Raw genomic sequence first — 13,238 nt, forward strand, 5'->3', positions numbered from 1 at the left:
GAATGAAGGAAAACTGAAGAAGGACAAAGGAAGAATAAAAAAGGGAGATCGCAAAAGGAAGAAGGAAGAACGAAGAAGGAAGAAGGAAGAAGGAAAAAGGAAGAAGGAAGAAGGAAGAGAGAAGAAGGAAGCAGCAAGAAGGAAGAAGGAAGAAGGAAGAAGGAAGAAGGAATAAGGAAGAAGGAAGAAGGAAGAAGGAAGGAAGAAGAAGGAAGAAGGAAGAAGGAAGAAGAAAGAAGAAAGAAGAAAGAAGGAAGAAAGAAGAAAAAAGAAGGAAGAAGGAAGAAATAAGAAGGAAGAAGGAAGAAAGAAGAAGGAAGAAGGAAATAGAAAAAAAAGGAAGAGGGAAGAAAGAAGAAGGAAATAAGGAAGAAAGAAGAAGGAAGAAAGAAGAACGAAGAAGGAAATAGAAAGAAGGAAGAAGGAAGAAGGAAGAAAGGAATACGTAAGAAGGAAGAAGGAAGAACGAATTAATAAGGAAGAAGGAAATATGAAGAATGAAGAATGAAGAAGGAAGAAAAAAGAAGGAAGTAAATAAGTAAGAAGAAAGGAAAAAGAAAGAAAGAAGTAGGAAAAATTAAGAAGAAAGAAGAAAGAAGCAAGAAGGAAGTAAAGAAATAAGAAGGAAGATGGAAGAAGGAAGAATGAAGAATTAAGAATGAAGGAAGAAGGAAGAATGAATAAGGGAGAAGGAAGAAAGAAGAAGGAAGAAGACAGATAGCAGAAGAAGGATGCAAGAAGGGAGAAGGAAGAAGACAGATAGCGGAAGGAAGATGCAAGAAGGAAGAAAGGGTAAGGTGAAGAAAGAACTTCTCATTTTCACTTTTTGCTTCTTTTCGCTAATTCGGCCTAATGACCGTTCGGCCTAATGACCATTCGGCCTAATGACCTTCGGCCAAATCGTCTTCGGCCTAATGGCCTGACACCTCGTTGAACCGCAATTTAGAGTCCATTGTAACGCCCAAGTCGACGAAACACGCTCTAGTGCAGCATCGGCAAAAGTATAGCTGTATATTATTGGGGATATGATTCGGCAGAAGGTGATTACTTTCCATTTCGCCACGAGGTTCGCAGGTTCGAGGTTCGCAGCTTCATCAGATGTGGTAGCTGTAGTGTCGCCATAAACAACATTGTTCGGAACTTGATTAGCCGTCTTATGCGATTTGATAAATCTCCAGAACCTGGACGGATTATTTTTAAGATTTGATTGGAGGTCGTTCATATATCTTCGGTAACTGACATCGAGGAGGGTTAAGGAGGGTTCTACCTAATGAAGGGAAACTCTGTTCCCGTCAGTTTTGTTCGCGATGTACCGTTCGCGTAGTTTCCTCAATCTGTTGCGCAGGTTTCTGAGTTGAGCATTCCACCAAGGCTTGTTATTGACACATCGTTTAATGCGACGACGGCGAGGAGCTATTAAGTGCAATATTTCATACAACCTATTGTTACGGTTAACGAAGGGGTTGATTTGCACCAAACCACATGTCAAGATGGCTTCGCTAAGGGAAACCCAGTCAACACAAGATCGTATATGATGTCACATAAGATGCTAAAGTGGAGGCCATATAGGTACATCCCCATACAATATGTACATATATCGCCTCCACTTTAACATCTTATGTTGCATCATATACGATTTCGTGTTGACTGGGAATTTATTGCTAGCTAGATGCGTTAGTTGCCAGATAGCCGTTGATGTCAAAGATCCATTGAAGATGAGGGAGATTATAATCCCCAAGCAGCAGGAAAACGTCATTAACGGATGATTTATCAATTACGCTTTGCACTGCCGTACAGTGGGTAGCATAAAGCTCGTAATCGGAATTCGGGCGAAGATAGATCCAAAAGATATGCAGAGAGTTATGAGGGAGTTCCAACGTGACTGCGACTTGTTCAAGCGCACAGCAACCAGATAGGGACACTTCGGTACATTGCAATTCACGTTTGACTGCAACCAATACGCCATGGCCTCTAAACCGCCTCCGCAACGAAAAATGCAGTAGTCCGATGAAAGCTCCGGATTACAAATATCGGATTTTAGCCAAGTTTCTGATAGCACAACAACTTCGTAATCGCAGGATGAGAGTCCTAACTTTAAAACGGTTGTCTTAGTACGCAGATCCCTGACGTTTTGGTAGTAGACGCTTAGGTAGCGGGAATCACTTACAGCGGCGATCCAGTTCACGCAGTCCGATGACTGAGAGCCGTTGAACAATGCACTGGAAAGGGCGTTTGATTGAGGAATCGAACTGTTCGAATCTTGAAAGAACTCGCCTGATAATTGATTTTGGAAGACTCCTTCTCTAAACTCAACCTCAGGGCCAGGACGGCTGATGAACGTTGACAGGATGGGCACGACTGAGTCGAGAGGGTTAGAGTCTTCCATGAAGCTTGTGATAAGAGCCCGTCCCGGAGTCCTAATAACTGAAGGGCTAGATGGTGTCAGTGATGGAGAGCGATTTGGCACGTCTTCCACTGGGATGTTCAGCGGATCGTTGGATGCTGATGGAAGTCTTGGTCGCCAAAAAAATGAATTAGAGCTGTCGACAGAGAATTCTCAGAATACGATTCCTTTCGGCCATGTTGTTGAAGAGAGTGCTTTGGGCTTCAGGTCAGCACTCATTCCAATTTTAATGGATATGAAGAACAATGTAGTAACGTCCCTGTTTTTAGCAACCAACCGGAAAGCTTGGATGTCGTCAGTGCCCATACGTTTTTTAGCAAGTGCTGCTACTTGATCAACGGAAACTTCTGGTGTGATGCGAGATAAATAAAGTCAAAACTTTTGCGGTGCCTTCGGAACGATTTTTATTTAAGTAGAAGGTGCTGCCAGTTCCTTGCATAAGTTCTGGTTGAGCTTTCGGGAAAAATGTTCAAAATTGTGATGTGTTGCCTTATTCTAGAAGGTTTGAATCACAATACTTAAATCATTCGAATGGATTCTGATCAGGGTTTGCAGAAATCGCTCTCATTAGATAACGTACAACGATAAAAGAGAAGCAAAAACTGTTTCGAATTATTACAAGCCATGATAGCAACCTTATCAAACTTACGAACAACTTCGTAACTGTGTAACTGTGCTGCAAAATCAATTTCCTAATCCGGTAGCTGTGCCCAGGTCCGGACTGTGAGATTTTTCATGTGACCAAATAGCCGTTATTTACCCCTGTTTTGTTAAACTTTCTTGAGTTCAATAGTTTCTTTTAGCAAAAACATCACAAATCCACAGAAATAGGCAGAAACAAAAATTGAAGATGACATTTTAAAGGTTGGAGCTCATTTTTGTTTATTACTTTCCAATGCACTTTCCCGGAGGACCATGGGGAAATCCTCATGAACGCTCGGAAGGCCTTCCTTCTGCTTTTAACAACACAGATGAAAATATGTTTACTACGCGTTTCATCCAACGAATGGCTTTACGTCCGGGCCGAGTGCTGGTTTGCGGTTTGGATGAACCGGTGGCATCGAGGATAATCTTTTAGAAGCCGGGAAGCGTTAGCAGGGTACTATACTCTAACGCGCGTCGCGTCGAATGTTATTGGAAAATAAGCCATTGAAAAAGGTAGGTTGAAGAGGACTAGATCTGCCGTCTCGAAAGCTTCGACACAACGCAGATCCGACCTAGTGAGTGCCCGGATAGCCCTGGAGGCTGGGTATGTTGAGAATTATAATTCAGGTTGATGTTCCCGAAGTTTTCGGAAGCGGCCAATGGGATGTGCCATCTAGGATAGTGTGTGCCAATGGAAGCTCAGTATACTCACAGTGCGTGTCCGAAGTTCTAACTGCTTGATGGTCATAGTTGCTCAGCTTGCTGCTACTCGACGGCTTGCGTTCCTTGTCGTCCGTCGAAGAAGAACAAAGCGTCCCGATAATGCAATACAGAAATTGCTTGCCATCACGGAATCCTCTCTAGAACCGCATCTTGAAACCTTGCGCTCAGGGGTCGTACACTAAAAACGTAAGCACTTATGGGGGGAGAGTTCTATATAAATAAAAAAATATTTGTATGGAAAAAAACCCAGAAAAAATGCTTACGTAATTAATGTACGGCTCCTTACTATATTGTTTGCAGGGGAATGTTCCTTAGTTGTGGTATAGGAATGACGTCCATACATGAGGGGGACTACCGGAGGATCTTGACAGGTTTATTTGGCCGACTTCTACACACGTTTTGAAGGAAAAAATGTCTCAAACTGAATGTTACTTGTGGTCTTTCTGCTTTAAAATCAGTTTTTATTTTCTCAGGACTCTATTATCTTCATTTTCTTGTCTCTCTATTGTTGTGTAATTATTATTTATTATTTATCCCATTTGCGCATATTCCTCATTATTTAATTTATTATTTGTTTTCTTTTTTCTTTTTACAGTTTTTCTTTATTTTTTCTGTTTTCTTTTTTATTTTTTTTAAATTTACTATTTCTTATTTCTTCTTTTCCTTTTCCTTCTTTTTCTTCTTTTTCTTTTTTTTAGAGAATCTCTTTCTTCCGTTTCTTTTTTATATTTCTCCTTGCTTTTTTCTTATCTCCAACAGTATTTTTTCATAGCTGTGCTTCTTTTTCTGTATTACGTATTCATGGTGTATCTTTATTTTCTAAAACTTTCTAAAACAAAATTCAAAAAAATCAAACCAATTGTGCCAATGATAAAAATAGTTTGACGCAGTTAAATTCCAGAACAAGAATCGAAACGACTTAACCATAAACGTATCATCACGGTTCGTCGCGGTTCATTCAATAATTTTCTTATTGAGAGCTCACAAGTTGAATGAAAAAAAATAGTAGGTACTAAAAACAAACCAATATAAATTTCGGTAGCCACTAAAGTATGCTATAATAAGGCGCAGGACGCAAAGATTTATTCCGGCTAATAAATGATGGTCGCTATCTTCATTCGGCTATCACACGAAACGGTGGACGACGACGACGGTTTCTTATGTTCCAGAAACGCCCCGAACGAGTGAAGAACGGTAGCCACCGAGCGAATACTGCCGCTGGGCAATTAAACTGGCGCAGAGACGTCCAGCAGCATCGTCAGATGAATTGATAATATATTAATTCAAATGAGACAAAATTCAAGCGAAGAACGACCCGGACCCATTGGCAGTCAGTAAGTAGCGGAAGATTATCCTCCGCTTTCGGGGATAACCCGTGGGACCATCGAGTGAAAACACCGGTAAAATATGGACCAATAAAAAATAAAACAGAATGTTGTTAGGCAGCGCACAGTGGCTCATTAGCCTTTTGGGCGATGTCTAATTGGATGCTCCTCGTTAGACTGATTTTTATTTGTTTTCGCGATGTTGCGTCAACTTTGCTTGTTATTTTGTGATGGTGACAAATTTTCGCATTATGATCCCCAGATTCTTTTTATGCCTTTGTATTTAATTTGCATGAGATTGAGGAATTCTTTGCCGTGAATCACGGAACGTCTAGAGCTTGCACGCTTTACTGGTCGGTTATACCCATAGACATGAGGATTAACAAGTTTACATCCATAACTTAGAACTGGTATTAGGGAACTAGGGACTAGGGAAGAGTTGGGGTTGAAAATGGCCAATTTTTGCGTAACGTAATTAATGGATCCTCCCTTATAAAACTTAACAGCAGTATTTCAACCAACCATTAGTTTTTGTTAAATGTTTCTTTTAGGGACCGGGAATACCAATGCAATTGTCAAAATCAGTACATCTGCACACTCACCCCCCCTCCCGTGAAGTCTACGTAGACTCTTTCAAATTTCACAAAATATCAAAAAAAAATAGTAATTCAGTTTTTTCAACATCACAGCAAAAATCAAATTTCAAGATAAACAAAATCAAATCATAAATTAATTTGAAACTCAAATTTAATCCAATTTAATAATCAATGATTTCAGCACCCAATCAAATATCGTAATCCATTAATGAAATATACAGTGGATTCAATTCCTTCTAAAGGTGTGCGCATTGACGCGCCTTTATTGAATCTGTCACGTCACTAATGGATATGAAGAACGTAATTAATGGATCCTCCCTTATAAAACTTAAAAGCAGTATTTCAACCAACCATTAATTTTTGTTCAATGTTTCTTTTAGGGGATACCGGGAATACCAATGCAATTGTCAAAATCAGTACATCTGCACACTCACCCCCCCTCCCGTGAAGTCTACGTAGACTCTTTCAAATTTCACAAAATATCAAAAAAAAAATAGTAATTCAGTTTTTTCAACATCACAGCAAAAATCAAATTTCAAGATAAACAAAATCAAATCATAAATTAATTTGAAACTCAAATTTAATCCAATTTAATAATCAATGATTTCAGCACCCAATCAAATATCGTAATCCATTAATGAAATATACAGTGGATTCAATTCCTTCTAAAGGTGTGCGCATTGACGCGCCTTTATTGAATCTGTCACGTCACTAACCTCGTTCAAATTTCGGAAAACTTTTCGTAATCATTTAGATTCTTTGTGTAACTTCTGAAGAAACATTCGCTGAAATCCCAAGCATTTCCTTCTAAATTCTAAAAGTTATTCCATTCAATTTCTGAGTAAATTTCCGTGAAAAGTGTAAATAATTTCTCGACGTTATTTTAGAATTTTGGCGGATATAATTTCGAAAAGATTTTGAGTAATTTTGTTAGGAAATTTCCACGATTTTTAAAATAGTATTCCGTAGAAGTTCTGGAGAATTTCTCGTGAACAATTTTCCATGGAAACTATGGAAATTGCGAAGATTGTTCTGTAGAAACTCGAAGAATTTTCGGTTGGAAATTCAAATAATGCGAATTCAGAAAATCCGAAGAATTTCCTAAAATATTCCCGTGGAAATACAGAAGAATTCCAGCGGATTTTCCGGACAGTTTCCTATGGAAATTCCAAAGAAATCCAATTTTTCTGTGAAATGCATTTAGGTTCTGAGAGGCACTAAGTAAGTTATTCAAAAAATACGAATTGAGGAATATGACATTTGAATTGACCAGTATCTTCTTCTTCTTCTTCTTATTGGCATTACATCTCCACACTCCACCTTAGTGTTCATTAAGCATTTCCACAGTTATTAACTGCTAGGTTTCTAAGCCAAGTTACCATTTTTGCATTCGTATATCATGAGGCTAACACGATGATATTTTTATGTGCTTTTATGCCCAGGGAAGTCGAGACAATTTCCAAACCGCTAATTGTCTAGACCGGCGCCGGGATTCGAGCTTAGCCACCCTCAGCATAATCTTGCTTTGTAGCTGCGCCAAACTCAAAGAACCGTTCATTCATACGAGAACGGTGGGAAACGGAGTGCCTGCCCAATGAGGTGACCATTTCTGAATTAACATAAATTCATAGTTTAATATTAATTAATTAACTCCTCAACTCCGTAAGGAAAATACCTTTCTGTTTAACACAATGAGGACTAGGCTCTTCGATTTGAGCCCGGGAAGACGAGAAACTGGATAAACTGTTGGACCTTATTAATCAGGGAATGCAAATTCGTCAGAGAGAGAGACAACTAAGGTTTTTCATTTTACTTAATACCAACTTCAATCGTTTCTTGGAAAATTCCTACTCTTTATCTCGCCACGTCACACTTGATAGGGTACTTGCGTGGTTTGTCGAGCATCGTCCGGATCCAGGATCCGGATCCTTGGTGTCTTCGAAGCTTAGCAAGTGGCCACTGCTTGACGACGAAGAACCTTGAACAATTTCCACAGTGTTTTTAGCAATTATCTTTTTCTTGTACTAGTTTTCTGAATTTACACTTATTTTTCGATTCTGTTGTTCGTAATTTGGCAAAAGACTGTAATAGAACCGCTACTTTTATAAGGTACACCGGGGCAAGTTGAAATGCGGGGTAAGTTGAAACGGAAGCTGCTATTTAGTTAGGAAACTAACGAATGCTCTGATTATTTTTTTCAACAAACTACTCCTCTAAACGCACCTTCTGACTGCTATTCCCGGAAGATTGCAGCTTTCAAAACCAATTCATGTCATTGTTTATTTTTCGTCTTTTGCATAATCCGAACCAACTATTTGACGTGCCAATGAAACAGATCTCGACACGAAGTTTGGAGGAGTTTTTTCATCAAATTTTCACGATGGGTAATCATTCAATGTTGAATAAGCATAATGATTATGAAAAATCGATGAAAGACTCGTTTTATTTTTTGTATTTTTGATGTTTGATATTGCTCCGCATTTTCAACTCATCGGGGCAAATAGAAATGCGTGGTGCGGGGCAAATTAAAACAACGATTCAAAACGTCACCCTTGCAATTTAAAGTATTTTTTTTTTCGGAATTCAACATGATCCGTAAACACATTCAGAAAACATACCTAAATTTATAAAAACATGCAAACTTCAGAAAATAAATTCAATAAATTTCCGCCCATTCAGTCATAAATGCAATCCTTCTACAATCTCCACTAGAATAAAAAGGAATCATGTTTAAACTGCAGTTTAAAGATTCTTTATATACTGAGCACTGACTCTCAAAAATAAAACATAGAGTATGTAAAGCCTGTCCACGTTAAATTTCGGACACCCATCATCCACCGCGTTTTAAAAAAAATTACAAGCCACTGAGGAGATCAATTTACATGACAGTTGAATCTCTACGCTTTATGTTATTCTTTCAGCGGGTTTTTTTTTCTTGTCCAAAGAGATAAAATAGCCAAAAATCAATCGGACATTGTGTCCGAAATTTAACGTGGACAGGCATTAAACATTTTGTTAACTCCACCTTTCACTACCCCAGCTGCTTATTTCTCGAATCGAAGAGTTTATGAAAGATATGCTGGCTGATTAATGACCGTGGATTTATGAAGAAGCCACAACCGAATTAATCAAGTGCACAATATACAAGTGAACCAAATAATGAACCATCCTGAATAGTAATCCGAGTGGTCACCAGTAGGAGGAAATCAATTTGATAAAAAATCAGCGTAGTGCGTTCTCCCGAATTTGGTCTCTGAAAATACGCTTGTGACTTTGTTGTACACTGCCCTTATTCACATAAAAGTCCCATGTCATTTTCTCCAACTTGAGTAATTTGCCGTTGAATTTTTTAAACTTGTTTTACATGGAGAAATACCAAATAGATTAATAAATTGAAAAAAAAAGCTATTTTTCAAAAAAAACCCAGATTAATCCACCTAGCGGTGATGGTGCTTTTCCCGCTCGTTCAAAAGGTTTGGGAAAATCTAAAATAACACTAATATGTGGAGCATGAGAGCATAAGAGCAAAAAATGGCATTTTATTTTGTAGTTTTAAAATTAGTATTTTCGCCATAACTTTTGACCCAATAAGGTACCAGTCAAAACGATGAATGCAAGAGATGGCGTTTTCTCAATGGTAGTAAAATCGAAATTTCATCACTATTTGACTACTAATCAGTGCAAACTAAGTGCAGGAGACAATCTTTTCACCTCATACTTCATTCCTTATCACTACTTTCTTCAAAAACACCACCATTTTTCATAAATTTGCAAAATACTTGATTTTCCCATACATTTTATCGATTTCTAACTACCATTCTTCCATGATTCCATTGGGCTGCGAAATGGTGAGTTGACATCCGGGAAGGGGCGCCTAACATAGCTCTGGTCCTCACAAGTTCCAATACTCACGCTTCCACAGGTCTTACGATGACAATTGACCGCCAGCTAAGGGTTGCGTACTTAGCTGGTAGTGCAGCCTGGGCACTGTTGTCCTTCTGACATCAGCTAGAGTGAGAGGGTGCGTACTGTGGGGTCTGCCTAGGATGTGGTGGGGTTCGACAGTGGGCTCTGTTGAACTTCTATAAAAGCTGCATGTGTCCCCAAGCAGGCCCTATCAAAGCGACCGTGTGCCGCTCAAAGCGCACTAGCCTAGTCCTGGTGTTGGGTGGGACTTTAAACAAATTTGACCCGACTGATCGAGCGTCTGTCCACCAAGGAGGTGCGGCTCCAACAGCGTCTGTTCTGGCATCCAGCGGCTGAGTATGAAATGCTATTCCCCGGAAGCTATACCTAAGATGGCAGCCCCATCCCGGTGGATAGGGAACCTTGGGCCAACAACCTACTGTTCCCGAAACATCAATTTGTTCGAGAATCCGATAATGAAAGAATACGGACTGATTTTACGGCGACGACTCTTAGCGCGAAACAACGGACACGAATAGGAACATGGAACGTTTTAACCCTAGCCCAGCAGGGTAAATTGGCACAACTTGCCAATGAGGCACGCCGCATGAAGCTTGAGATCCTGGGACTGAGTGAAGTCCGTTGGCCAAACTTTGGAGAACACAGAACGCCGTCGGGACAAGTTCTGCTATACTCTGGTTTACGAGGTGAACACGCTCCCCGGCATCGCGGAGTTGGCTTCCTGCTAAGCGCTCAGGCACACTCTGCGCTTATGAAGTGGGAACCTATAAGTGAAAGGATAATCGTTGCCAGATTTAGAACACGGGTCCGAAACCTTACTATAATCCAATGTTATGCGCCAACCGATGCTGCCGATCTGCAAGACAAAGAGAACTTCTACAGTCAACTCAATGCCGTTGTAGATAGAATTCCGAAGGGTGATATCAAGATCTGTTTGGGCGACTTCAATGCGAAGATCGGATCCGACAACTCGAACCATGAGCGCATTATGGGACGCCATGGTCTCGGAGAAATGAGCGAAAACGGAGAGCTGTTCGCAGAATTTTGTGGTAATAACGACATGGTGATCGGGGATCGCTCTTCCTCATCGACCGGTTCACAAGGTCACGTGGGTCTCCGTGACGGCTTTACAGAAAATCAAATCGACCACATCTGCATCAGCCGAAAATGGAAACGGAGCCTTCTTGATGTACGGAATAAACGTAGTGCCGATATCGCGTCTGATCATCACCTCCTCATCGGCGAAATACGCCTGCGCATTGCGCGGATTCGTCGGCAGGAGGAAAGAGTTGGACGACGATTCAACACACGCCGACTGGAAGATGCCACGGTGAAACGGTCCTTCGTTGAAGAACTGGAGACGCGTGCTGCAGATATTCCGGAAGGTGGCAGCGTGGAAGACCAATGGACCGCCATCAAGAATGCCTTCATCGCCACCAGCGAGAACAATCTGGGCGAACTACGCACCCAGAGAAAACAATGGATCACCGATGAGACCTGGAGGAAGATAGAGGAGCGAAGAGAAGCCAAAGCCGCGATAGAGCGATCGAAAACCAGAGGAGCCAAAGTCTTAGCCCGTCAACGATACACGGCTCTTGAGAAGGAAGTAAAACGCTCATGTCGACGGGACAAGCGAGCGTGGGCAGACTCTCTGGCCGACGAAGGAGAGAGAGCCGCCGCAACCGGGGACATTCGCCTCCTCTACGATATCTCACGACGCTTAAGCGGGGCGAAGATGAATGCAACGATGCCTGTGAAAGACGCGAATGATCAGTTATTGACCGACCCAACTGACCAGCTGAAACGCTGGTTCGAGCACTTCGAACAACTTTTTCAAATGCCAACCAGGCCATCACCACCTCGGCATGATCTGCCTAGGATCCGACGTATAACACGTGTCAATACCGAAGCTCCATCACTGCTAGAGATTCAAACAGCCATCCAAAGCATGAAATCGAATAAAGCCCCGCATATCAGCCGAGATGCTCAAAGCTGACCCCATGACATCCGCTCAACTACTGCATCGTTTATTTCGTAATATCTGGGACACCGCAACTTTCCCGGTCGACTGGATGCAAGGTATCTTAGTGAAGGTGCCCAAAAAGGGTGACCTGACTGTATGCGATAACTGGCGAGGCATTATGTTGCTGTGTACCGTTCTCAAAGTTCTGTGCAAAATTATCCTAGCCCGGATTCAGGAGAAGATCGATGCGACTCTCCGGCGGCAGCAAGCCGGATTCCGTGCCGGAAGATCCTGTGTGGACCATATTGTCACGCTCCGCATCATTTTGGAGCAGGTTAACGAATTCCAAGAGTCCCTTTACTTGGTATTCATTGACTACGAAAAAGCTTTCGACCGTCTCAATCACGAGAATATGTGGGGCGCCATGAGACGCAACGGGGTTCCTGAGAAAATCATCGGCCTCAACGAAGCACAGTACGAGGCCTGTTTCGTGTAGAGTGCTGCACAATGGGGTCTTGTCCGACCCTATCCGGGCCGTAGCTGGTGTGAGGCAAGGATGTATTCTATCACCGTTACTGTTCCTCATCGTAATCGATGAGATTCTGGTAGATGCGATTGACCGTGAACCAAACCGCGGGCTGTTATGGCAGCCTATAACCATGGAGCACCTAAACGACTTCGAATTGGCGGATGACGTTGCACTCCTCGCGCAACGGCGCTCTGATATGCAGAGTAAGCTCAACGACCTTGCCGATCGCTCCTCCTCGGCAGGTTTAGTCATCAACGTCAACAAAACCAAATCGTTGGATGTAAACACGGTGACTCCTTCCAGTTTCACAGTAGCCGGGCAACCAGTGGAGAATGTTGAAAGCTTCCAATATCTTGGTAGCCAAATGGCGTCAGACGGCGGTACCAAGATCGACATAGGCGCACGGATCAAGAAAGCAAGGGCTGCCTTTGCGAGTTTAAGAAATATCTGGAAAAACAGGCAGATAAGTGAACGCACCAAAATACGAATTTTCAACTCTAACGTGAAATCTGTGCTGTTATACGCTAGCGAAACATGGTGTGTATCAGTGGAGAACACTCAACGGCTGCAGGTGTTCATTAACAGATGCCTGCGGTATATAATTCGGGCCTGGTGGCCTCACAACTGGATCTCAAACAACGAGCTCCATCGTCGTTGTCACCAGAGGCCGATAACAACAGAAATTCGGGATCGGAAGTGGGGCTGGGTCGGCCACACTCTACGTAGGGCGGAAACGAAATCTGTAAGCAAGCATTAGACTGGAACCCAGCGGGACATCGCAGCAGAGGCAGACCCAGAGGCTCATGGCGGCGAAGCCTCAATAAAGAAATAAAAGAAGTCGACCGAAATCTAACCTGGCAACAGGTTAAAGCGATAGCCGGGCATCGCTCAGGATGGAGATCTTTCAAGTCGGCCCTTTGCACCACCGGAGGTGTACAGGATCCATAAGTAAGTAAGTATTCTTCCATGAGCTCATGGTGGAAAATGTGAAAATCTCAGAACATAGAGTAGCAGGCTTAACAACACAGATAGAAACGCCGGTATCGTCACTCAGTGACGAGTACCGTAAACATGGTGCACGGAAGGTTGTTGTCTACACTTTTTACGGCTGCTGCACTCTGGAAGC

The sequence above is a fragment of the Armigeres subalbatus genome, chromosome 1 (assembly GCF_024139115.2).
Source record: "Armigeres subalbatus isolate Guangzhou_Male chromosome 1, GZ_Asu_2, whole genome shotgun sequence".
Classification (NCBI taxonomy): Eukaryota; Metazoa; Arthropoda; class Insecta; order Diptera; family Culicidae; genus Armigeres; species Armigeres subalbatus.